General features: G+C 36.1%; 1 long non-coding RNA gene across 2 annotated transcripts in view; it reads right to left on the bottom strand.

The window, feature by feature from the left end:
* The window catches only part of LOC110257237, a 144,551-nt gene extending 121,572 nt beyond the window's left edge, over nt 1-22,979 (bottom strand). For both annotated transcript variants that reach the window (XR_002339584.1, XR_002339585.1), the window contains exon 1: nt 18,580-22,979. This is a non-coding gene — a long non-coding RNA (uncharacterized LOC110257237). The remainder of the gene's footprint in view (nt 1-18,579) is intronic.

The raw sequence follows: 23,374 nt of genomic DNA, 5'->3' as shown, positions 1-23,374 counted from the left end.
CTCTCCATCTGCATTGCCACCAGCCTAATGCAAGGAGGCAATACCTCCCTCCTTGATTATTGCATTATTCTAAATGCTACATCCACTCCCCATATCCACTCTTGCTCCCATCCAATAAATCCTCTACCTCATCATCAGCAGAATGATATTTTCAAAACCCAAGTCGAATCATAGTCCTCCTTTTAAAAAAATGAAAACTTTAGAGAGTGTCCCAGTGTTCTCTAGATAAAATAAATAAATAAATAAAAACAAACACCAAATAATGCTTAATAAGGCTTGTAAGATCATATACATCTTGCCACTGATTGCCCACCTCACACTGCACTCCCTCTCACTCTCCCTGCTCCAAATTTAGCTTCTTTCAGGTTCTTGAATGGGCCACACTTACTTGTACTTCTGTTACTTTGCCTCTACATCCTTTATACCCAGTTAACTCTCTTCTTGCCTTGGATCTCATCTTAGCTGTTGCTTCCTTCTTTTGACGTTCTAGACAGTCCCTTGCTCTCCTTCCCCCACCTCTTTCTACTCCTGCAAAGTAGTAATTAGAATATCTCTTCAATTTGTGTTTATCTCCTCCACTGGTTTGGAAGTTCCATGAGGGCAGCTATTTCATCTGAATTTATTCATCTTTTATTCCCAGGACCCACACAGTATCTCTTGCATAGGATGAGGCCAGCCAATAAATACCTGTTGACCTAGTAAAGGAATGCCTTCCTGTTCTTGAATATTCTCAGTGAGAGAGAAATCACAGCCTCCTGAGGCAGTTCATCCTTTTTCTTTTTTCCCTTATAACAATTTTGATAGATTAAGCCTAAATACAGGGAAGAATTTTCTATCAATTTATTCTTAACTCTGTGAACATATAAAATTATTCCATTCATCTCTTCATATGATAGTTTTCAAATATATGGGTTTAAAGTCATGATGCTATGCCCTCACCCTCTCGCTCTTATTTTTTATCTCCACATTTGCCATCTTCTTTATGCTCTTTAATGCATAATAATCTTAGTCTATTAAAGAAATAGGCAATTTTGTTAAAGACCTAATAAATGGCTTATTTCTATATAGGTAAACTGTCTTACCTCAGTACTCAGGGGCTGAATTACTGGCTGGATTTCTAAACACTGTCAGTATCAAGAATGTTTCCTAATAATTTAAGGATGATTTTGAAGATAATTGCCATAATAGTATGAAGGTTTTCTATTTGAATCAGAATATCAGAATAACTTAGATGTGTAGACTAAAATATATCCCTTGAAAAAAGCCCATTCAACTGATCATGTCAGCATTTATTTAAATTAAAAATATCCCACATTTTATGCTCTGGCAATGAAATGAGAGCATTATTGAAAAGTCAAGTGTTTTGGCAAAATTCATCACACATATTTTGGTTTATTTGTATTTTATATTATGAAAATGGAGGGATTTGTTTCACTGTCAGGAAGACTGATTCTGGTGCTTAGTATAGGCCAGCATGTCAACCCTGATGAATGTTTGTTGGAGGAAGGAACCACAAGTCAGAGATGATATGGCTTCTTACCATTGGAAAATTTGATACATCTGAGGAGTTGATCTGAGAAGCTAAGGGCCATCCTCTCATTTGTGTTTCATTTATAATAACATTTAGAAAATTGAGAAATAGGATTTAATTCATATGCAAACTCATTCTCAGTTATCAATTCCAGAGAATTTCATTCCTCAAGTTAAAAAAAAAGGCATTAAAAATATATTCAAATTCTACCTTTAAATACATATTCAAGTTCTACCAAAAATTATTCTAACCTACATGGGTTTACTCCCTTACATTATAAATGCATTCTCAACATAGATTAGAATTTGGCCAGATCCACAAATTATATATTTAGGGTTAAAACATTCAAATAGCATTTTTATGGGCGCCATCATTTGCATTTCTAAAACAACACAAAAAATAATATATTCAGAAAAAAAATTAAAGACCCCAAAATTTCGTTTTGCTCACTCCATTCTCTTCCTTAACTGACTCTCAAACCTAAGCCCCTTCCTTACCTCTACTTCCGAAAAAGAAAAACTCATGCCAGAAAAGTGTTAGGAAGAAATATTAGTAAAGAAGGAGATCCTATCTTTATATGTTTACTGGTTTGATTTAAAGTGAAGTAAGAGCATTTACAAAATGAATGGAGAAAGCTGTGGGTGTCTTTGAGGGTGGGGCTGGAAGAAAGCTTTTCAAGGAGGTACTGACTTGAAATGATGCATTTTATCCTAATAGTGTGCTGAACATTGACTGCTTAACAGAAAGACAAACTTCATTTACCTTAACTTTAAATGTATGCTATTTTCAAAAATACAATTGCCAAATTATCTTATTTTTTCCCTAACCTTTGGAAATCATATATATGCATTCATATTCTCATATACTATTTATCTCTTTTTCCTAAATCTTATGTAACACATTTAAATAGCTAAGAATATGAGGAGACTAGATTTAGATTGAACAAGGATTACTGCTGAGGACAGTCAAAGCTGCATCTGCCATGTTCACTGATGTCTGTTAAAAAAAAAAAAAGCCTTTTATGCTTTAGCTTGAACTGTGGTTATCATGGTCCTAATCATAGTGCTTATAATCAAGCCTTTTTTTCCTCTCCCTAATTTTCTCTTTCCTTCAGGAAAGCACCCTCACTTCAAGTCAAGTTCGTCCCACAATCTCATATTTCAGATGCCTTGGTTGGAGGACGCGTCATGGTGTGTTGGAGCTGAGAAGAGGCAGTGCACACCAATCAGCCATTTCCTGTGTGCTAATCCTCACCCCAGTTAGCTGATTTGGTCCTCTGGATTGTGACCACTGCGATGGTCAATCACACAGCTGCTCTATTCAGCCTCATCATCTCCCTATTCTTAGAGATTATTGCATCATGGCCACCACGACAAAAAGAGAGAGAAAGGGGATCAAAAATCATCAAAATCATGTGCCCTGAAAGAAATACTCAACGTGACCAGAATTTTTCATCTAATTGACATGGTGTAAAAGATGACTTCTCCCAATACTTGGCAATCAAAAGCATATGATTATAAGAAATCAGAAGTTGCATGTTGCTGCTGTGGTGCTGGTGGTTTGCTGTTTGCTTCAGTTTCCATTCCTAATAAAAACCAGCCTCACCATTTTATTGCAAGGCTATTTCTCTGCCCCTCAATACATCCATGATTTATTTAAACCTCATACTAAGAAAGCAACAATTTCAGAAACAATCAGTGTTGCTCTACTCGTAATATGTTCAACATGCTTTTTCACTCTAAGGCTGACATTGATGTAATCATTTTGTGAAAAATTATTTATCACCCCCTGATTGATTTTTACAGCAACGGGAATCATCTGGCATTTTGCTATGCTTACCGAGTTGCAAAGAAATATGATGAGAAATCACTTATTGTAATCATCTTCATTTTATTTATGAAATATTTGCTAAGCACTTTAAAGTCTGTGACAGTGTCAAGAGTAATCACTGCAAACATCTTACTGAACTGAGCTCATGATGATCAATTTTTATTCCATAATGTGTGAATCAGTATTTTCTGTCAAAGAATGGTAAAGTCTTTTAAAACAAGTTTCTATAAAGAAGTTACTGTTTAGCTCCTTATCTTGATGAAAAGAAATTTCAGAGCTAGAGAGAAGTATTTGCTAAATCTTCCTCCTTAGCAGTAAAATGATATCTACAAAGATAATGCTCAAACAAAAACAAAATTTCATTTTCTCCCTCTTATCTTCTCAGCGGTGCATTTCATCATAAATGCAAATGATGCTAAGACTTGGAAATCCTTTTCCTATAAAGAATGTTTAAGTAAAATGAATGTCATTTAAGATTGTAAGGTATTCGCCAGGAGGCTTACTTGGTCTTTCCTTTTCACATCACTTTCTCCTGAAGTCCAGCTCTGTGTTCCAAAGGAGTTGGTATGAGTATGAGATTTATAGACAAACTCAATCTGGAAATCAAGTGTTCTCTTTTCTTTCTTTTCTTTTGACAGATTTAAAATAAGTGACCTTCTCTTAAGCACATGTTACTGGAGGGGACGGATGGCGCATAATCCCAGCAGTGAACTTCTCAGGGATGTAAAGAAGGTAGAGAACTAGATTTAATCACATTCCCAGTGGTGACATCACTATGCCTTAGTAGAAGAGAACCAATGAGATGTTGAGGATAAGGTTTGAGAGTTAATAAAATAGAACAACCAAAAGGTTAGTTGGCACTTGGGAAGATAACAAAGGCTCACGCTGGGGGAATATGTATGTGGAATGAGGTAGCTGTGATTTCTAAATTTTGCATTCTTATACAAGGTGGCCCATTCTTGATTTTTCTAAAATTGGCTGACTTCCCATTTGAAATTTGCTAACCTCTCTTTCAGTGTCTTCTCATTACTAAGATAACTGCTGTGGAATCAACAGTGTGTTCGTACACATCATTTTCTGTGCCCAGGCACTCAGCAAGATATTTCTTGCTCCTCTTTGTGGTAAGGTGGACAGTGAGATTGAGTTCTGACCAACGGGGTGTGAGTGGAGGTGGCGCACACCTGGTCTTTAGCAGAGATCATGAAAGCCACTTTTGAGAAGCCCAAACAGGGGGATGGAGGCAACTTTGATCCTTCTGTTACCACATGGACAAAAGGTGTGTCAAGAGTCACCTGAGCTCCATTGGCAATCTTGTGAGTGAGAAATAAACCTTGTTATAAAACCGTGGAGGTTTCAGGATTGACATGTTACCACAGCATAGCCTATCCTAGCCTAACCAACATATTTACCTTCTTTTTATATTGGATAAATTTGAAAACTGCCATTGTGTAAATTTAAGGTGTTTATAGCATTACTTTGCTATAAACAAAGTATATATATTATATACTGTAATATGGCTGCCTACTTTCCATCTATTTTCAGTTTCCTTATCTAGGAACTCATGTTTCTACTGGTAAAGTCTAATGATTCTCCTCTTCCAAGAGGCATTTGCATTTCCATGACCTTCATGAGAAGCAAAATATCATCAAGTCCTAAAAAAGTTAACCTCAAAGAGAAAAATTTGAGCTCTATGACAAAGAGCAAAAGAAACTCATTTATGAAAAGACAACTTCTGAGAGCTTCTCTGGCTGTATCATTGACTCCAGTATTACTTAGGCTATTCTTTTAAAAGTCGTATTTGTTCTCCATGTTTCAATAGTTACTCACCACACCCCCAGTCAGTAAAGTGCTGTTTTAGCAAGGAACAATAGAAGAAGAAAGAATACCTTTTCTGTCTAAACATTTTTGACAGTTGTAATTCTATCAAAGAAAGAATTATAAAGTGATTTATTCGAACAGGTGTGTGCACCAAATAACTTAGCTTCTTAAAATAGTTCACATTAAAATTGTTCAGATAATAGCCATTGTGTGAGTTCACTATTGTGCTGAGAATCCTTTTATGCTTCTGTCTGTGACACATAAGTTCTCACAAACAAAATTTCAGACAGCAGGTCACAGTTTTTGAGCTATTTTCTCCATAGCTCCATCCATTTCAACTGTATCCACAAATTCCCAAATCTGTGTATTTTGTCATTAGGGACTATAAGAAATATTAACTCTGAAAGTGTAGAAGTTTGGGAAGCGCATCGGTTTTGGCATCAGATCTTAGCTTTAAATATTAATCTGTCATGAGTTTCATGGAGTAAATCTAAAGAGATTCAATTTCCTTATATATTAAAATAAGGAATGTTAGATTTGTTTATAAATACTACTTATAAAGCCATTAACATAGTACCTGGTAGATAATAGAAATTCAATGTGAAAGAATCCATTTGAGAATTATTTCCTGTATGAGTAATCAAAAATGCACAATTTTAAAATTGTGATAATCTATACATCCATGAAATTTCACCCAAAACAAGATTTAAAGCATTTCTGTCACACCAGCACGTTCCTTCAAGCCCCTTTCCTGTCAGTCTCATCCTCTTGCCTCCTTCCCTTTCCCCCTACATCAGCAATGACTTTGATTTCTTTCATCATGCAATTGCTTGATTTTGGACTTCATATAAGTTGAATCACAGAGTATATACTCTTCTATGCCTAGAATTTTTTGCTTAATTTAATGCTTTTTGAGAGTTAATGATGTTATTGCATGCAGCAGTTAGTGTGTTTTCATTGCTGTATAGTATTCTATTGTATGACTATGCCACAATTTTTTTTATCCTCTCATATATTAATGGACATTTGAGTTTTTGTAGACTTATGTTTTCATTTCTCTTTAGTGAATACCTAGAAGTAAAACTGCTGAGTCATACGATACATATATATTTAATTTTAAAATAAATTACCAAAAAAATCTCTAAAATGGTTGGACCATTTTATATTTCTACCAGCAATGTGTGTGTCTCAGATACCCTATAGTTTTGCCAGTTTTCAATGTTATCAATCTTTTTGACTGTAGCCATTCCAATGCGTGTGAAATGATAGCTCATTACAGTTTTAGTTTTCATTTCCTTGATAACTGATTATGATAAACACTTCCTTGGGTGTTTATTGGTCTTTGGTATATTTTATTTTGTGAATTTTCTATATTTCTTTTTACTGGGTTGTTCATACTTTCGTTTTTGACTTTATGTATTTCAGATGCAAGTCCTTTTGTCATATATATATATGACATATATATACTGCAGATATTTACCAGTCTATGGCTTGTACGTTTTCTTCATCGTGACTTTTGATAAGAACATTTAGTTTAGTTGAAATTCAACTTATCTTTTTTTTTCTTTTTATAGTTATCTATTTTAGTGTTCTGGTCAAGAAACCTCTACCTGCCCAAAGTTTTCCTCTAAATGCATTATGGTGCCAGGGTTTTACATTTATATTTGTGATCTATCTTCAGTTAACCTTTGGGTGGAGTAAGCTAGAGATCCAGTTTTATTTTTTCCCATACAAATAAGGATGATAATAATTTAATGCTGGGTTTACAAGCTTAGGTCTCTCTCTCTCTCTCTCTCGCTTTTTTTTTTTTTTGTGTGTGTGTGTGTGTGTGTGTGTGTGTGTGTGTGTGTCTTTTGAGTCTAGATACAGCAAGGCATGAAGGCATGTTACATTGTCTCCAGAGTCTCTCAGATAATGTTCAAAGATTTCAACAATTTTTGAACCAACTTTAATTGTATCAGTAAAATCTCTTCTCAGGAATGTAATAAAATAACCATATTTAAGCAAAATTGTCAAGTTAGTGCTGATTTCCATGGAAATTGCATTAACTCCTTTTCAATCCCTAGTTTGGTTTTCTTTCTTCCTCTCTTCCTCCCTTCCTCCCTCCCTCCCTCCCTCTCCCTCTCCCTCTCCTCTCTCTCTCTCTCTCTTTCTTTTCCAGAGGAGAAAGGATTTTTTTACTAAGGAGAACACCTACTTTCCCAAAGCAATGTCTTCCCCAATTTAGTTTTCTATCCCCAACCTTTGAGTCTTCCTTGCAAACTCTTGGCCCATATGGTCATCTATGGATTAGAACTCCACAGGCAGGTCCTCTTTGCAGATATTTCATCCAGTGTGTCCTTTTTTTCCCCTGGTACTTCTCCATAGTAGATGACAGCAGATAACTAGCAGAAGCAAATGTGATAACTAGCAGAAGCAAATGTGATAACTAGCAGAAGCAAATGTGTTGATGTTTATTACTCCATTCAGCTAACTTATCTCTAACTAAATAAACCCTATCTTCTAGGCATGATGTCAAAATGGGAATTCAGTGGTAGAAATTTCAGACACTGTATAAATTGATGAAAAGATACTTTTGGGGTCAATCAGCTCTGGGATAATCCCCAAAACCTTCCTTTTAGGGAGGGAGGAATAAACTCATTAGTTAACCCTACCCCGGCCTGGTCCTGGTGTTCTGATATAGAGCAACCTCTGCATTTGTCTGTACATTCACCACAAAAGGTACTCATTCTTGATTTAACCAGAATGATACTCGTTTGACTACATATTACATCATTTACAGTCACTTTTCTAAAGGCCACAGCCTTACAAAATGAAATATAGCTGTTACTTTGGCTGAGTCTATAAAGTTTAAAGTGAATTCAAGGACTGTTAATTATCTCTTGATTGCTTATTATGTGGTGAATGTGAATACATAGAAAGTCAATCTGGATCATTTTGTACCTGTGCCACAAAAGGAAATTTCCAAGGTTAGTGAACTTCAAGAAGTCTGTATGATGGCAATACTTTCTCTAAAATGTTCTCATTTACTGTCTATATAATGTTGACTCTTCACATTATTCATGACCCTGCATAGATTTGGTGCTGCTAAAATCACTAAAAATCAACAATTCAATTCAAATGTTAATATTTTAATACTTAACATACCCTTTCCTTCTTAAATTTCCAATTTCATCTTTCATTTTAGTTCACAAACTATTTTATAATTTAGTGACTTTTTTTTGCTGAGGACATTTTCTTCACGAGCCTAAACCTTTCAAATTCTTTCTTTTCATGCACATTCTCTATTGCCTTTTTATTACTCAAAAGACTAATCAGGCAGCCATTTCTTATCAACAGCTTCCTTTCCCAATATGGAAGATTTGAATGAATGCATCCATTCGTTTCACTCTTTCTGAGAGATGACATTCCCTTGAGCATTGCCTTTGGGAGCATTCTGAGCACATTTTTTTTTTTTTTATAAATCAAATTCTGCCACTAATTCCTTACCCCAATTTTTCTGTAGCTGTTTGCACTCAGGGAAGAACAGAGACAAGAACAGCCCCTTCAGTATTTTTAGTCATTTGGATAAAACCCATTCTACCTTTAAAGTAGCAGTATTGTTCTTTGGCAGTTCTCACATGTTCTTGCTTTGCCTCCTATTCTGATTTGTTCTGCCTATTGATCTACTCTACCACTTTGGGAATCTGACCACTCATTATCTGCATTCTTATTATCAAGAAGGAAAACGACCTGATAAACTGATCCATATTATAATTGGCTTTGGGCATTATTACTCTTCAAATAAAGATGTTTCTATATCTTAAATTCCCTCCCACTTTCAAAGTGATCCATTGGAGAGGGGACTTAAAAACATGTCTCGTGGTGAGATTTTAGTCGTGGGGAACTCTATGGGAATAATATGTATGGATGAGATGGAGTGAGGTGGAAATTTTTCAAGCAAGCCTGCAATCACCCAGACTACTCCACCTATACAAAGCTACCACCTTTTTTTTTTTTTTTTTGCTTTTTTAGGGCCATACCTGCGGCATAAGGAAGTTCCCAGGCTGGGATCAAATCTGAGTTGTAGCTGCCTGCCTGCACCACAGCAATAGCAAAGCCAGATACATAACCCACTGAATGAGGCCAGGGATTGAACCTGTGTCCTCATGGATCCTAGTCGGTTTCATTACCGCTGGGCCACGACGGGAACTCCCAAAGCTAGCCACACTTAATGTATACCAATCATAAATGAACTTAGCTAGAATCTCACTTCACTACTCATATTAATAAGTAATGCTGCTGATCCTGTTCATACAACTGATGACAACGATGATGATAATAACAGAAGCTTCTATTTATTAACTACTTACTTTGTGGCAAACACTGTTCTGAGTACTTTTGACATATTTTTTCTTTTATCTTCACTAAAGCGCTATGAATCAGATAAAATAATTACCCTCTTTTTACAGGTAAAGAAATTGAGGCACAGGGTAGTTAAGTTGTCTAAGGTAACATAGACAATGATGAAAATTTTTGCTCTTTTCCACTTTCTACAGGCACTCGTGTTAGTGCTTTCCAAGGCTCATGTCCTTTGCTCTCACCAACCCCATCAGAAAGCACTGGAGTCTTAGAGAGATTAAATCATTTGTTTGGCATCACTTTGTAAGTAGAGAAGCCTGAAACCAGACACCAGCTCTGTCTGGTACCTAAGTTTATTCTCCTAATTACTATGGTAGTTCACAATACCATGTTAACATAAAACAATAACATATAAAACTATTGCAGATGATTTCGCTGATACAAGAACAGCAGTTTCATCTTAAACTCACAGAGGAATATGTTATGGGGCTGATGTATAAAGCATAGTCTTTCCATTTCTCAGCACGGAGAGGCTTTGTGGATCCCATTGCAATATGTTCCCGAAAATGTCAGTTGCCCCAGGGAGCAGTTTGCTTTGGGATAAGACGGCGATGGTACTGGAAAGGAGTAACTTGAGATGAGGAGGACTGGAGGCGAGGAAAAGGACTCCTCGATGGCCACCTTCTTTCCAGCTGCCTGACCTTTGAACTTTCCCCAGCCCAACCAAAAGACAAAAATGCCCTTCGACAAGACAGAATGAAATTCAGCTAAGGTTATACAGTCCAGAACTTAGCCATGTGAGGTCAATATAAACAACTATCTTGAAAAATTGGACACTAAGGAAATTTATCCACCAAAGCAGGAGCCTGTTGTCTGATCCAGTGTTCTATTTCAAAAATACTTTCCCTCACTAAGCATTGATCCATGAAGATACATAAGATAAAGCAAAAAACCAATAAGGTAAACATTAAAACACATACACAGGTATATGGAACTAGTAGCCAAATATACTCTCTCTGATTTTTCCAGTCAGAAACATATCTTCTCATAATTATATCTAATTTTTTCCATTTTCTTCAAAACACAAGTCTTTGACTTTGTAACAAAGTCATAATATATATTATTTTCCTCCATGTTTTAGTATACAATTATTTCCAGATTGTCTATTTAATGAGCCTGTTAAAAATCATGCTTAGCTTATTCATTTTTCATTGTTTATGTTCATTTATTCAGATTTTGCCACTTTTTGCATTTTCTCACCTGAGGTGATACAGAACTCTGTCAGGTTTTTGTTTTCTTTCTGTGCTTGTTTGAAGTAGGGGAAAATTACTCTTTTTCCTTTCAGCAACCTTTCTAGAAATTATGGCATCTGTTTTTTTATTTAATTCTTATTTTTAGAGTCACACAGTGATTTCTTTTTATATTGGCGTCTGTTCACACGAACCATGCACTGTGGAGCACTCATTTGCTTTATTGGTTGAATCTCTTAATCTCGAAATACATGAAACATGAAGGAAAAATTCACGTATGTTAAAAACTAAAGTGTTAGGAAATTACAAACACAAAAGCTACATATGCCTTTTTCCATCTTGATCATTTTCCCCTGTATTATTGTCTTCATAGCTTAACGGGAGAGAGGCGTATAACCTACCCGTGAGGAGAGGCTCAGATCTGATAGAATTCTGCCTCAATCACTGTTTGAGCACCTTTAAAGTTCTGACTCCTCATCTGTAAAGCATTGATCCATGTAAAGCATTGATCTGTAACATTCAGGCTGTGATACCTACACTGCAGAAAGTCTGCTTTAGAGATTTGGGATAATGCAGGTGAAGTGTTATATTTAATAAGGTATTCATATTAATGGATTCTTAGATACTAGGAGTAATGACTTCACCATATTTTGTGGGGAAATATAATTCAACCCTTAATACATAGTTTAAAAAAAAAAAACACCAGACACAATAATTGTTTTATGATGCCCATTTCTTACTTTAAGGGTGCTTCTTCACAAAGAGTAAGGTAAGGGTTCAAAAAAAAAAAAATATATATATATATATATCCCTCTGTCCATTTCCTTCTGGAAAAACTTTCCTCCCATAAGGGGCATTTTCCGCCTAAAGTTCTAATTCCAAGTTAAATAAAAATCCCATTATGACTTTGCACACTGTTGCCACTTCCATTCTAATACAACGGCCTCTTGCTAGTTGATTTTCTTATAAAGTGTATAGAATGACTGGACCCTTTCAGGGCACTATCAGTGCAATTTCTTTGAGCTCATAAGACAAACTTCAAAAATCATGCTCACTGTTCAGGTGAGCTTCTGAGGTATGAACTCTCTTCAGTAAATTTTTTTTTTTTTTTTTTTTTTTTTTTTGCTCTTTAGGGCCACATCTACAGCATATGGAGGTTTCCAAGCTAGGGGTTGAATCATAGCTGTAGCCTCTGGGCTACACCACAGCCAGCGCAACATGGGATCTGAGCCACGTCTGAGACCTACACCATAGCTCATGGAAATGCCAGATCCTTAACCCACTGATCAAGGGCCAGGATCGAACCCACAACCTCATGGTTACTGGGTGGATTTGTTTCCACTGCTCCACAATGGGAACTCCTCCTCAGTAATTTTTGTCTTCCATTTTCTACATTACAGTTAAACTGGGACTTCTTTGAAGGGCTACTTTTAGTTTTTAAAGTACCAGTTATGATATGAATTGTATGAGATGCTATAATCAAAATGATACATGTTTAAAAACATATTTTTCAAATATTATTTATAGCCATTTCATAGTTACATTTTATATCTTTACTTCCATCTCTAGCTATCATTTTTTCTCCTTTCCTTTACAGCAAAACTCCTTGGAGCTTCATCTGTACACAATGCAACTTCTCATGCCCTCCAGTCTTTCGAACCCATTCTAGGTTATCCCCATCAAATGACCTTATCTAGCTCTCGGCACTAAATATAATCTATATGCTAGTGATTCATGAACCTGAACCTTTCACCATAGAGTCTAACATCTTCAAATGTCCAGAGGCAAATCAAATTTAACATGTACAAAACTGATTTATGAAACTTGCCATCATTCCTAGGAGTGAGACTGGGGAGGGGAATCTTTCTCTGCTATAATTTTCCTTATTTTAGTTAAATAAAAACTCCCACTCCAACACAGTTGCTCAAAACCTTGGGGTCATTCTTGACTCCTATATTCCTTATACATTTCATATAAACATTGTCACACTATCTTGTTGACTCCAACTGCAAAAAATACTTGGATGTTTACCACTTCACCAGCATCCTATCTGAGCTCAGTCCTTGATTTGGTCTTTCAACTAATCTGCCTACTTTTCCCCTTGCCACACTGCAGTATGTTTTAAAGACAACAAAGTGATCCAGTTGAGACATAAGTGGTGTCATCTGGCTGCTCAAAAAATTCCAGTGACCTGCAATCTCTCTTAGTGTAAAAGCCCAAATTTCTGCAATGACCTATAAGGCCATATAAAATCAATTGCAAAGGTAATTGTTTCCTCACTGCCCCTTTAATCTCTTCTAGTCCCTCCACCTTGTTCTCCCAACAGCTACATTGACCTCCTTGCACACGCAATCCTACCCCAGGGCCTTTGCATTTCCTATTGCCTTTGCCTAGGATTCTACTTGTCAAGATATCAGCTGTTTCCCAGATATAGCTCTGTTTGCTTCCTTCATGTGCTTACTAAAATGTCAAAATCTCAGTTAGTTTTGCCCTGGAACCCTATCTAAAAGTTCACTCATATTCCCCAATATTTCATATACCAACTCTGCTTTATTTATACTTCCTCTTTAGCAATCATCACTGTGTGATGTACTATATATTTCATTTATTTATCTTATGTCCTTCTGTCTTTATCAGCTAGAATATAAGCTCCATGAGGACAAGGAATGTTTTCTTTTTAGTTTGTTACTGTATCCCAGTTCCAAAAATAAAGCCTGGGACATAATTGTGTTAAAAAATTGTTTTAAATGGTCTACATATCCGCAGAATTTATCCTAGAGCCTGACACATAGTAGATGCTCAATAAATATTTTCAAATGAATAAATGAATATCCTAAAGCAATGATTACATTGTCTTGTACCGGATAATAATTTGATAAATACTTCTTGAGTTATTAAATTTCTTTCTAATGTTTTAATTTCATTTAATAATTTCCTTAAAAATTGTCTGAATATTAAAAAAATATTTGGGTCATTTTCCTCTCTATTATTTTGATTTGTCTCAAAAATTAGAAAAAAGAAATACTGTCATTCTAATAAATCAAACTTTCAGAGTTAATCAAGAAAATTATTATAAAAGCTAGAAGCTATATTAAAATCCAATGTTGTTATGTGACACTAAAAAAAAAAAAAGCCACTTTAGCTTAAAAAAAAAAAAAAAAAGGTGGTTCTAGGACCATCATTTAAAACAAAATAATTGAGATTTCTAACAGAATAATGTCCTGAAATAACATCTCAATTTCTTCAGCAACATTCGCATCACCATTTATAGACTTTTATTCAGTATGATGGTATTGCAGACACAAATTTATAGCAGCTAATTTAAAGACATACAATGACAAAAACTAAGATTAAATTAATAAAATAAGTAATCATGTATTTTCTTCCTTAATTAAAAGTCCTATTTATACAGAGTAGTGAGTGCCTCAGGACATTCATATTCCATTTTATTGTATTTCTTATTATAAGAAGGAATCATAAAAAGTGAAATAAGCTTTGATTGGATTTGTCATATCCTATACAAAATGTAAATGCACAATTTAAACCATTGCCAAAATCCCTATACTGAAAACATACTGCTCTAAACATTTACCAAGACAAATCCACTCACTCTACTAAAATAAGTTTATTTGCTGATAAGATACATAAAATCTACAATGAACAAATGCTACTGAATGTCTACCTTGAAGATTTAGTGCCATGACTGATTTTTGTTTATTCCCAGCATTCACTGATCTCATTTTACAAATCTTTTCCATACGAAAAGAAGGAAAAACGCAAAAGCATTCTATAGTCTAGTCAGAGAGGTATCTCTTTTGATGTGTTTTATATGCAAAACTGCAAACAGCGATGACCTAGAAAAGGAGAAAATGCATTCTAAAATGCAAAGTGAAAAATGTGCGAGAGAAGCCAGATAAGCTTCTCAAGGCATAGACATTTTTTTCAATTATAAAGTTAATACCAGATCATCGTTTAAAAACCAAAAAAGAACAATAGAGAATTATGCATAGGAAAAAAATTAAAATTTTGCTTCTCAACCTCTGTAGCCATCTCTGCCATTCAACTTTCTTGTCCAGAGTGAACTTTTTTTTTTGTCTTTTGAGGGCTGCACATGCAGCATGCGGAAGTTCCCAGGCTAGGGGTTGAATCAGAGCTGTAGCCACCTGGCCTACACCACAGCCACAGCCACGCCAGAACTGAGCCTCATCTGTGACCTACACCAGAGCTCATGGCAAAGCTGGATCTTTAACCTACTGAGCGAGGCCAGGGATCGAACTTGTGTCCTCATGGATACTAGTCAGATTCGTTTACACTAAGCCATGATGGGAACCCCATAGAGTGAACTATTATATACAGTTTCTTCTATATCCTTCTAGAATTTTTCTACATGTACATTTTACACAGAAACTTCTAGAATTTTTCTATATATAAATTTTACATATTTCTTAATAGATGATTTTATGCTATTTCATATGAAGTCTGCTTCCAAATAATTCTTAAACCATAAAAAGAAAATGTTTTGGCAGACCTCGGAAACCAAGTCAGTCAAATAATTAAGAACTTACATCTTATATCCATTACTTTTCAAAAGAAGGCAGCAGTAAATTATGAGCAATGCTATCTGACAGGATTACATTGCCAAAAATAACTTTTTTCCCTCCGTGAAAAATTTTATCAAAATCTACATACTGAAGAATCATACAGAGTAAGTTAATGCCAAGAATCCATTCTAAGTGATCATTACTTTGGGACCACAGAGGACATGGCTTGGTAATGCACCCTTAGAGTACATCAAGAACGCCTATTGCCCTGAAAGTGTGGGGACATCATGAGTCAAAAGACTTGGTTTTTTGGGTTTTTTTTTTTGCCTTTTCTTGGGCCGCTCCCGCTGTATATGGAGGTTCCCAGGCTAGGGGTCTAATCGGAGCTGCAGCCACCGGCCTACACCAGAGCCACAGCAACGCGGGATCCGAGCCGCGTCTGCGACCTACACCACAGCTCACAGCAACACCGGACCCTTAACCCACTGAGCAAGGGCAGGGATCAAACCCGCAACCTCATGGTTCCTAGTCAGATTCGTTAACCACTGCACCACGATGGGAACTCCCCAAAAGACTTAGTTTTGTCACTCATCAAGTGAAATATCCACATAATGTTCTTAGATACACATATGATGGAATAAACAAAAAGAATATTAGAGTAATTGGTATGGATTTTCAAAATCAAATTTTTTAATAGATAATTTGACTTAATAGGTAAGAGAATACAGGTGATTATCCCCAATTGTTAATTTTATCCAGCAATGATAGCCCCATTCCTCTGACTCCTCTAATGTGTTATCTGTCCCATGCATGATGTTCTCTTTTAATTAAAAAAAAAATTGGCGCATTTTGGTAGGGTGGAGCTTCCCATTTCAAGATTACATGTAGAATTTCCTCTCACTGATTGTGTTCTAACATCAGAGACCATATGCAAGTAAGTCCTACTTTCTTTGGCCAATACTCAAATCATCTTGTTTGAAGACCACTTTTCAGGGTAGCCACAAGATTTTTCTTTTCTTTTCTTTTTTTTTTTTTTTTTTTGACAAATTAGTAGGTATTTTTAATTTTTTTAATGATTTTTATTTTTTCCATTATAGTTTATTTGGTTTACAGTGTTCTGTCAATTTTCTACTGTACACCAAATGACCCGGTCACATATATATATATCTTCTTTTTCTCACATTATCCTCCATCATGTTCCATCACAAGTGACTAGATACAGTTCCCTGTGCTATACAGCAGAATCTCATTGCTTATCCACTCCAAATGCACAGTTACAAAGAAGATGTTCCTTGTACAAAGTTCAGTGCATCCTTGATTGGTCACTGAGCCATCTTTAAGCGGCTGTGATTCTCACCGGGCTTCCTCATAATGGCAAAGATGGTGCTTTACATGGTAGCAGTTAGACAGTCTCCCAGAGCTGACTGGCCACCTTTGGATCTCCTCATTTGTTCTTCCTCCTCTGTGATATAAAATTGAGACTTTGGGCTCACTTATTTCAAAGCTATAGGTTCTGTCATACTTTTCATGCATTTATTTTGAGATTCAGTGAACAATTACTCAGCAGTTTTGCAATATCACCCATGCCCCGAGGGCAGGGTGTATAGACAACCCTTCACTGAATCCTGAATGGTCAGAGAAAGTTTAAGAGGAAAATAGAAGCAAAGTAAAAATTGGCAAAGTAAAAATTGAAGTTATCCTATTGGAACAAAAACGTATGGTGGCTAGGGCTGATGCATACATAAATTTGCTCATCAACAAACGATGACTGCCAGGACTTTCTTAACAATGCCATGCAGCATGGATACAAGTTGATTTTAAGGATGGTGATGATAGAAATTTGGCTCTGGCTCTTATATATATCAGGAACAATGAAAAAAAAAACTGCATTAACTTCTTGGGTCAAGAATTTAACTTTAAAAGGAACATTTAATAATACTCCAGGAAATAGAAATCTCCTCCAGTTTCTCCTCCATTAGTACTCCACAAACCTTCCAGTGCCTTTACTGATCTGCTCATCCACTAGATTTTGAGCTCCTGGGGAGTAGCAATCCCCTTTTAGAGCCTAAATAATTATCACAGATGCTTAGACAGTATTCAGAAGACAGAAGCTGCTATTAAATGTAGTGCCTTGTGAATTGATCAACCCCAATCATAGAACAACTACAACAACAAACACCAAGCTCTGAATGAGTTCACTTATTTGCTTACTTATTACACAGACTTCCTTTGGAGTTCTCTGTCATTCAGATTTAAGCCAGGATCCTAAAGAAAAAGAATATCTCTAAAGTTTTATAAGACTACCCATGCTGTTGAATAGAAACTTTCTAATTTTCCATAGGAAAAATAATCATGCTAAGTAATAAAAGCACAGCAGTAACAAAGGACAATGGTTCACTCCTTCACTGGATCTTTTCCTTGGTATTTAAATCTTCTCTATTTTTAAACAAACAAGCAAAACAAACTTCAAAAATCTCATTGACCTCCTTTCTCCTCCGGCTAGAAGCCTCTCTCCATCCTTTTTCACAACCTTTCCAAAATGCTGTCAATATTACCATATTTCTATTTTCTCACCAGCCGTATTATCTCATCCAAACAGTTCTTTGTAAGAGCTTCAAAACACAACTGACATCTTTAGAGCTCATATTATTTGGCTTCTCAGTATTTATTTATACCGTGAAAATATTTCAAAGTATAAGTAAAATTTATGTATCAAAATTCTCTTTACAATATTCTTTTCTTGGCCTCCTTGGTACACTTTTTTATTCCTGTATCTCTGGTTACAAAACGTCTTCTTTGCAATATTATCCTGCAGAAAATAAGCGTTTAAGAATCTGCTATCTTAGATAGTTTCCTACATACTCAGTGGCTTCAATTACCTTCTACAAGTCAATGAGTTTGTCTCTGTGTAGACCTCTGTTTTCAGCTTTGAATCAGTGCATGAAACTCTCTATCTCTATATGGTTGTCTAAGGCTTTTCCTAAATATTTCTCAAATTTGTCCACTGTTGGCCTCCACTGTTAATGCTCAACTGTGTTTGCCCACTTCTATCTCCAGGGTTATAGTACTGCATTCCTAACTGGTTTCCACATTGACCGTTGCCCTCTCCAAGTTTATCCTCCAAACTGCAGATCGAGTCATCTTTCCAGAAAAGCAAATCTGATCACAGTCATCCCACTCTCTTCTCCACCTTACAACACATTAAAAATTCTTCCTGAAGTCTCAGTGGTCTTAACAAAAAGACCAAACATTTACAGGGCGTAGTTACCTCTTCAGCCTCATCTCAATTCAGTCTCTTTCTGAGCAGCTACACTCCAGTCAATGTCTTTCTTCCAGCTCCTTGAATGCTCCCCTGGCCATCCACCAACAAGCATTTGAACAAGCTGCACCCTCTGCCAACAATATTCTCTTTCCTCTTACCTCCTGAGCAGACTTTGACTTTTTCATATGCCAATCCTCACTGAAGCATTTCCTGACCTCTGCTCTGTAACAAATTACCATAAACATAAAAGCTTAAAACAACACAAACTTATTGTCACACAGTTCCCATGGGTCTGAAGTCTGATTTCAAGTTAGCTGAATCCTTTGTGTAGGGCTTCTCCAGACTGAAATCAAGGTGTTGATATGCACAGCTTCATCTAAGGCTCAAGATCCTATTCCAAGATCATTCATGTTAACTAATGCTTCCCCTGTCATTGTAAGGCTGAGTTTCTCATTTTTGTGCTGGCTATCATTAATGAGTGAGTGGATAAACACATTATGGTATATCTATGTAGTTGAATGCAATTTAGCAAGAGCAGTGAACTATTTGTGCACACAATAATATGAGTGAAACTTAACTATCTATTCTGAGAGAAAAAAGCCAGACCAAAAAAAGAATGCCTACTGTATGATTTTATTTACATAAACATCTAGAAAACCACACACATCTATCATGGCAAAAGCAGATTACTGGTTGTTTGGGGATAGAGCAGTTAGAAATGGGAAGGAGAGTTAAAGCTAAGCAAGAGGAAATGTTTGGGAGTAACTATGGATTCATGATGAAATTGTAAATTTTAAATATACGTCAATTACTCCTCCATAAAATGATAAAGAATTATCATCTCCACCATCATTAGATGCCTTTTTTGCCTTAAGTCACTTTGCTTTCTCTCAATGATCTTGGTCAGGAACCTAGGTCTTCTCTGAATAACTTCTGAGACATGGTCTTGAGAGTGCTTTAGACTACCAAATGACCAACAAGTTAGAGCATTGGCAAGTACGGAGCTAAAGGACAATTTGGAGAATTTATGAACATGTTTGAAAACTATCTAGTAAATTTTCATCCCTACCCAAGAGATCTTCTCACACAGACCTTTAAATCAAATGGCACCTTGAACCAAAAATAGAGTATGTGACAAAGATTTACTGAAGGTGGCAATGAAAGAAAATTGAATTTCTAAAATTTATTTTAGTGATCAGTAAATCAATTCAAGCTAAGCTAAGGGCTTTTCAATTATACACCCCAAAAATTAATTTTAATTGAAATCAAAGTGTCATTTTTTTCCTGAAACCAGAGAAGAGCAATACTAGAAATGTTAAAATGTTACAATACTCAACTTGAACTTGAGTTTATTTGACTCAAGTAGTTCAAGTTCCTGCTACTCAACTTGCTCCCCTTGTTACAGGTAAAATAGTGCCCATGGTTTGTGGATACTTCAGTATAGATCCCACTGGATGATATCTTAGTAGAGAAAAATTAATATAATTCTCCAAGGTGCATGGAATAATTCCGTTATAACTACAGTTGATTAAGTTCTAGTTAGAACCATATTGGGCTTCCAGTAACCACAATTAGTGGAGTGCAGTTTCTCCTCCCAAATCTGAAGAAAAATACCTGTATCAAAGAAAACTCTAGTTACCGTCAACTACATAAATGAAAGTACTTGAATACCGCAGCATGTACACAATTAGCTAATAAACTTCACTCAATAATTATCTAAAATTAGGAAAGCATAAAAGAAAGGAACATGCTACATACCAACTCCAGGTTTTTCCCTAAAAGCATTGCTCTCCAGTGGTGACAGTCACAACATGTTTGGGAAAACGTTATTGGACCTTGTGGAGTTAACGATGTAGTGTGGCTTTCAGCTGGGAGGAGAGCTTTAAAGCAGAGTTGTAAGAATATTGTGGTAATTGTGCTCAACACCAGGGAAAAGAAGTAAAACAGCAAGATGTTGAAAATAATATGTTTTAATGGAAAGAAACATAAAACAAACTTCACAATGGTGCCCTTTTAATGTGCTCACGATAGCTGTTAATTTTGAAAAGGTAAGTGGACTGTTTATGGCATATTCAGAAGTAGAAGGTAAATGTTAAGAAGGGCTATTTGGGGACAATAGAAAGTATGGTAGTAAATCTTACAGTAGTAGCTGCTTAAAATCTTGCCATTTTCCAAATTTAGTCTATGACCCAGAAAACTTTAACAGCTTGAAGCCTGGGAGCATCCTTAAGCAGATCAAAGAACCAGCCACACGTTTGGACTTTATAATCAAGAGAATGGATTTCTGCACAAGTTAAAGATACCAAACAGTGGGAACAAATTTATTAAAGTATGGAGTGAATGGAATCATAAAAGTCAAAGAAGTTTAAAGTGGGAAGACCTTTCCAGGTAATATAATACAACTCCTTTTTTCATAGAAAGAGAGGACACAAGCCTCCAGACATTACATGCCATGCTTAAAAGCACACAACAGAAAACCTTTGCAATCACGACTTTCTACAAATTATTTAAATGCCTGGAACACAGGAGACCATAAAACATATTTGCTGGATGAGTATATACATAAATGCTTTAGCCTTTTATTTAAACATTTAATTATGCATAGCCAAGTAGTTGGCAAATAATGTTAGTCTGCAAATTCAGATTTTTTGATTACACAGTACCATTTATTATTAATTTCACAACATGGTGTTTGTAACCATGGTGTACAAACCATGGTTTCTACAATCCATGTTTGTAACCATGGTGTTTGTACAAAAACATGGAGTTGGTATGTAGCACATTCCTATCTTTTATGCTTTCCTAATTTCAGATAATTATTGAGTTGAAATTTATTAACTAATTGTGTACATGCTGCAGTATTCATGTATTTTTATTAACTTAGTTGATGGTAACCAGAGTTTTCTTTGATACAGGTATTTTTCTTCAGATTTGGGAGGTGAAACTACACTCCACTAATTGTTGTTACATGGAGTTTGGTAATCTTACTCAGAAACCCTAAGCTACGATCAGAGTCTCTGAGTCTGAGAGGAGCCACCTACTACCTCTCAGGTCACTGAGGGTTATATATGTCGAGGATAAGGTGTTCCTTGGACCCCACCTCCACTCTAGTCTCCATATACTGCACCATGCCCAGGTCCTGAGCACCCCTCTGCACTTAGCAGTCTGTCCTTCACCCTCCCTTCTCTCGGTCTTCATCTTCGTTTCCACCAGTGAAATGTGAGAAACCAAGAGCAGGATTCACAAAACAGTGACTACAAGGACAGCATGTCAGGCAGATAATGAAAATGTAAGGAGAAAAAAAGCAGAAAGGCTTCAAGCACATAGGACTGATAACTACGAGTAAACTTAGAGGTCTGGTTTTTCCAAAACAGGGTAGAGGCAGAAAAACACTGAAATTATATCTTAAGTTCTTCGCACTCTATCGCTAAGGCCTAGAAAGCAATACTTGTTTGCTACAGCTGCTGTAGCAGAGAACCAAATCCTGGGTGACTTCAACAATAGAAATGTATTGTCTCCCAGCTCTGGAGGCTGAAGTCTGAACTCAAGGGGTCAGTTTCTTCCGAGGTTTGTGAGAGAAAGATGTGTTTCAAGCCTCTCTCTTCAACTTTTAGCTGATCATCTTCTCCTTTTGTCTCTTCACATCACCTTCCCTCTACATGTGTCTGTCTCTGTGACCAAATTTCCTCTTATTTAAGGACACCATTCATTTGCTTTAAGGTCCACACTAATGACCTCATTGCAACATGACTGCATCTGCAAAGGTCACATCTAAGCGACTGGGAGTTTGGATTCCAACATATCATTTCAGGGGGACATGATTCAACCCGTAATAAATTGGATTACATAAAAAGTAAGATTTAGTTTTTTACTTTTTTCACTTGAAAGGTACAAATGAAATTGTCAAGCAGCCATAAGATAACAGCTTTACTTTTGGAACTTGATATTATATTGAGTTAACAGTTTGGATACAGAGGTGGGCCTCCTGAAAATTCGCTTATCTCCAACCTGCCAGTGACTTTGTGTCTGTACTCTGGAAAGTAGCTTTTTATGGTCCATGAAAAATCAATCTTCAAATAGACAATGACAAGGAAGTCTTGTGTTAGTTCTCTGCTTTTTCACAAGATATTAGATTTATGTAATGGCTAAGAAGCATCTTCCACTGTTAGCATTTTCATTTATGCATTTTTGTAAAGGTGAGAATCGAAAAAAAATTTCCAACATTTTAAAGAGTGACTAGAAATTGGAGAAAATTGTAGCACATTAATTTGCTAAAATATTAATGAAAAATTATAAATAAGGCACTAGAGTGGCTAAGAGATACCTTTGGAGTCTGATGGATCCAGGTTAAAAAAATCTGTCATTTGCTAATTATATGAACTTGACAATTAACCAACCTTGCTATGCCTCAGTTTATTACTTGATACACTTGTATTATTACGTTTTATTTTTACTTTTATTTATTTATTTTTTTGTCTTTTGTCTTTTTAGGGCCACACCCGAGGCATTTGGAGGTTCCCAGGCTAGGGGTCCAATCAGAGCTGTAGCTGCCAGCCTACGCCACAGCCAATGCAATGCGAGATCTGAGTCATGTCTGCAACCCACACCACAGCTCACAGCAATGCCAGATCCTTAACCTACTGAGCAAGACCAAGGATCGAACCCGCAACTTCATGGTTCCTAGTCGGATTCATTTCCACTGCGCCACGATGGGAACTCCTATACTTTACTGATAATAGTACTAACATCATATACATACTGTGAGAAGTAAATTAGAAAATGTACATAAAATTCTTGTAAT

This window comes from Sus scrofa, chromosome 16 (assembly GCF_000003025.6).
Source record: "Sus scrofa isolate TJ Tabasco breed Duroc chromosome 16, Sscrofa11.1, whole genome shotgun sequence".
In the NCBI taxonomy this organism is placed as follows: Eukaryota; Metazoa; Chordata; class Mammalia; order Artiodactyla; family Suidae; genus Sus; species Sus scrofa.
Note: the sequence above shows the minus strand (reverse complement) of the source record. Positions and strands in the feature narration are given on the sequence as shown.